Here is a 5000-nt window from a genome sequence, read left to right on the forward strand (position 1 = left end):
TTGTTAAGATGCACAACACGCCTCGAAACCATAAATAATTTATATAAGTCACTTATGTAACACATGAAACAACGATCCAGTCCCATGAAAGGAAACCAGTTAAGAATAATTAAACATCCTTCCGTACTGTTCCCATTTTACTTTTTTCCTATATTTTTTAATTTTTGCCGACTTTTAATCCATGTTCAACTATATATACGTATGTATGTGGCTGTGTGGTAAGAAGCTTACTTCCCAACCACATGGTTCCGGGTTCAGTACCACTTTGTGGCACATTGGGCAAGTGATTTCTACTATAGCCTCGGGCCGAGCAAAGCCTTGAGTGGATTTGGTAGACGGAAACTGAAAGAAGCCCGTCCTATATATGTATATGTGTGTATATGCCTGTGTGTCTGTGTTTGTCCCCCTACCACCACTTGACAACCGATGTCGGTGTCTTATGTACCTGCAACTGAGTGGTTCGTCATATCAAACCGATAGAATAAGTACTAGGCTTACAAATTATAAGTCCTATGTACGATTTCCCGACTAAAACACCTTAAGGTTGTGCTTCAGCTTGGCCACAGTAAAATGACTGAAAGAATCAAAAGAATAAAAGTGTGTGTGTGTGTGTGTGTGTGTGTGTGGAAAGTGGCATTTCAAATGTAGTCGTTATCTTGTTCATTATTTCAGCATTTTCTCTGTATGACAACCACATTATAAGGGCAGAGTTGTTTGTAAGTGCATTTTCCTCACTAATTACCGATGTAAAAGGGATGAAATATTTTGCAATTGCAATCTTTATTTCTAAAAGTTTGTAATATATTATTATGCTCCTTCAGGACACAATGATCAGATCTTGTGAGACGATTATTTTAGGAGAACGTATATCCTGTGACGAACGAACTGGTTTTATACGTATTACGATTAATGATGTAACCACTTGCACGATAAAGAATAGATGTAACAGCTTCACAATTCTAAAAACAAGGAGGCTTGATGACATACGAAATCTTAAGCGAGTAATACTTCCTAACAATGGTTTCAAGTTTTGGCACAAGGTCAGCAATTTCATCGATCCCCGTGATCAACTAGTACGTCAACTAGATCAACTAGACCCCGATAGGATGAAAGCCAAAGTCGACTTTGGCTGAATCTGAACTCAGATTTTTCTCGGCGCCCTAACGAGTCTGCCAGATCTCTGTCTTTTTAATAGTTCAGAATAATGGCGACAGTAACAGATAAAGCCACCAAAACAAGACGGCGGGCGAGTTGCAAACGCAAAAACACTGTAAAACGAAAAGATTAAGATCAATGAATTCTTCAAGGGTAACAATAATTAAAATAAAGACAAAATGAAATGAAGAACAAACATGGGCGACTCGGTAATCATTACAAAAGCATCAATAATATATATTCAGGAAATCGCATCAAAATGTGGCCGGAACAATTTTCGCACGATTCTCTCTAAGATGTGTAATCCTGAAGAAGGGCAAAAGCATTCTAATGGCAACTCATCTACAACTAACTGGCTGGGCTGTTTAGAGAGACATTTAAGCCCAACACTATATGACTTCTATGAATCTCTGACCTAGATATACTAGGGAGAAAACTTGTTGGATGGCGATAAATTCAAATGGCCCAGAAAAGTTAGGTCTGTCCACAAAAAGCACAATAAAGAAACTGTTTTAGATGTATTCTTTCAGTGTCTGAGCATTGTTGATTGGGGGTTTCTTGAACATCTGTTGTATACAAGATAGAGCTTGCTTTTGGCAAAATCCTTAGTGATAATTGCGCCGACGTTTTTCTGTGGGTTCAAAAGTTATACATTTCATCGCTTTCTGTTGGCCCTGATGAAAATCGTTGCACGGAAGATGTGACAGAAAAAAAAAACCTGAAGAGTATTTGCTTTTAGATCAAGGCCTTGTCGACTTCAGTTTTCTCTTGGCGAGGAATGAGAGGATAAACAAGAAGCAACGATGCTCCAGCAAATATATTGAAAACTTGGGAAAGGGGAGATTGGGAACCGGTTGAACAGGTTTATATTCAGCATCAACATGTAGGTCGGGGATTGAAGTAAAGAGAGGGTACTTAAACATTCGTACTCAGACATTAATTGAAGACATGTAGAGTTCCTTGACTTGCAGTCGCTTTCCTTTCATATATTACCATATCTCCCATACCCCGTATGCTATCGCTTTTTTTAAAATTTCGATTCAAAGTAAATTCTTCACTATTTATGTTACTTGCCTCTCTAATGCTGCCCATATCCACCATCTTTTTGGCAATAATTAATAACAGTATTAGTTTCGATACTGCATCATAGACCAGCTATTTTGAATCGTAGGACCGTCGGATAAAAATGGTTTGCGTAATTTGTTCTGTCACTTTTTGATCTGAGTTCAAACGTTCCTTTTCCTCCTTTAGAGGTTGATAAACTACAGCACCATTCAAGTACTAGAACCAAAGCTATCGACTGACTCCTTCATCACAAAATTTCTGACCGAGTGCCTTAATTAAAAACCACTATTGAGAATACTTAGGAGCGCATCATGCATTTTTTGCCCCCACCCCATCATGTACATGTGAATATATTTGCTGTTATTTTACACATTTAATATTTTGTTTTACCGTTTTATAGTGAATTTGCACGAGTGTGCTTCTCTGTTATTCGGGACGAAGCTTCATTCCTCTGGTTTAGAATCCATAAAAACATTTGCAACTAGCACCAGCAACTAGCAACTAGGTATCAGCGTGATACCTAAAACTCAGCAGCAGCAACAGCAGTAACAACAAAAGCAACGGCAGCAACAACATTATCAGCATCAATATAACCAGTGGCGATAGCAGAATCAAACTAACAACAATTTCAACATCTGCGCCGTCAACATCATCATACCATCAGCGCTGAAATGCATACAAACAAACTGAAAAAAGACAACAAATAAAATCAGCTATTATTTGCACAGTCGATGACACTGCCCTCTCACTCCTGTAAACACAAAAAGCAAAACCGTTGACACCTCTGACGACAACACCGTTGTCAGCGTCATAAATGCGGTAATGTCGTTCACCAAATTCACGGAATCGTAGGTGAGTCATTCATTTGCAAATACAGAACCATTTAGGCGAATGCATAAATGGTGTATTTTACCATCTTACAAGCTTGTTTTATGACAGGCATTAAACGAGAAAAAGATACAGTTACTACGGATGCGTGAACGAAAAATACAACAGCACGTTAGGCATACATCCAACAAGGCAGGCGGAAATGAGCAGATGAAAAATGCAGGTGATTCTATAGGACAAGTCAAAAATGAAAGGCAGCATGAGTTTGTGATGGCCTTACATTGTATTGAAATGGAGTTGTGGTAAGTAACCTTAGAAACAATATCCTTCACCATATATATATATATATATATATATATATAGGGTGAAAGGAATGTTTCTAAGGTTACTGTGAAAGGAATGTTTCTAAGGTTACTTAGAAAGAACCATTTCTTTCACCATGTGTATATATATATAGGATGTGAATATATATAAAGGATGTGAATGTGTGTGTGTTCGCGTGTGTGTTGTACATATGCGGTTCCATATGCAAAGCTGAGTAACACAAAAGTGACACTCTATAATGTGTAAGCAAAGATCAAGTTAAAACCAATGCCCTACGTTTTTGGGAATCAAATGGGTTTGAATTGATATTGATCAGGATCCCACAATAGTCCGATTCCCCTCTGTGATACCTCTACTAAGATCACACCACCAGTATTCATATCTGGTAGCTATAGTTGAAGGAGTAAAGGACACGAATTTATCTAACCTACGAAACCCATATAAACACATTTTAGCTCATTCTAAAGTCAAGGATGAGGGCTACAAAAGAGGTGGGAAAATTGTAATGTGTAGGAAGGTCAGACTTTGAGTTCTGCTTGCAGATTGCAGTCGAGAGGAGAGGTACTCAGAGTGCTATGTGGCATTTGGTCGATTCAAGGTGGCCTTTGCTACATATATGTGGGTGATTGTTGTCTTTTATATTTTTTATATCTTATTTGTATTTTACTTATTTTTATATTTTACTTGTTTCAGTCATTAGGCCACGCCCATGCTGGGGCTATGCCTTGGAGAATTTTAGTCGAACGAATCCATCCCAGTACTTTTATTTTTATTTTATCGGTTTCTTTGTCAGCTCGTGGTGGTGGGCAAACACTAAGACAAAGATGCACACACACATACATACACACACACAAATACACACACACACATGTTCTTTTTCTTCTTCTCGTTCCTCTTCTCGTTCCTCTTTTTCTCACCATTTTTCTCGTCTTCCGCTTCCTCCTCCTCCTTTCACATTCTTCTATTACTAACTAAAACTTCTTCATGAGCTTGCTTTCTATACCGTTCCTGTAATTCACACATACATATATTTACATATACACACATACATATATATACACGCACATACATATATATACACGCACACATATATATATATATATACATGTGTGTATGTACGTACATGCGCATGAATGTATAAATGTATATATACAAGCATATATATTTGTATACATCCTAAAATATATCTATTAGTTTGTACGTCTATATTTTATCACAAAATGAATGTTTATTGAACAAATTTTTGCACCGAACATTTCTTACCACTTAACTATAAATAACTCTATCAAAGCGTTTCACTTGGATTTATTTCTTTTTTGTCGTTGTATTTGTTTCTCTAGCCATTATTATTATTATTGTTATTTTTATTGTTACTATCTTGTCGTATGTGCTGTTGTTATTTTTAATGTGAATGTATATAATTATTATTCTTGGCGCCAATTTTGCTAAAACGAATCAATATTTTAATTAATAGAAATAATCGTTAAAATTATTGTTAGTTGTTTACTGATTTCCTTTTTGTTTTTTTTTGTTATTGTCCTTGTACTTCTTCACCTTCTACTTAGTATCTTCTTCGCTCCCTTGCTTCCACACCCACCCACAGCCTTATCTTTATCTTTTTCGTGTAT

The sequence above is a fragment of the Octopus bimaculoides genome, chromosome 9, assembly GCF_046866305.1.
Source record: "Octopus bimaculoides isolate indiv1 chromosome 9, ASM4686630v1, whole genome shotgun sequence".
NCBI classification, from domain to species: Eukaryota; Metazoa; Mollusca; class Cephalopoda; order Octopoda; family Octopodidae; genus Octopus; species Octopus bimaculoides.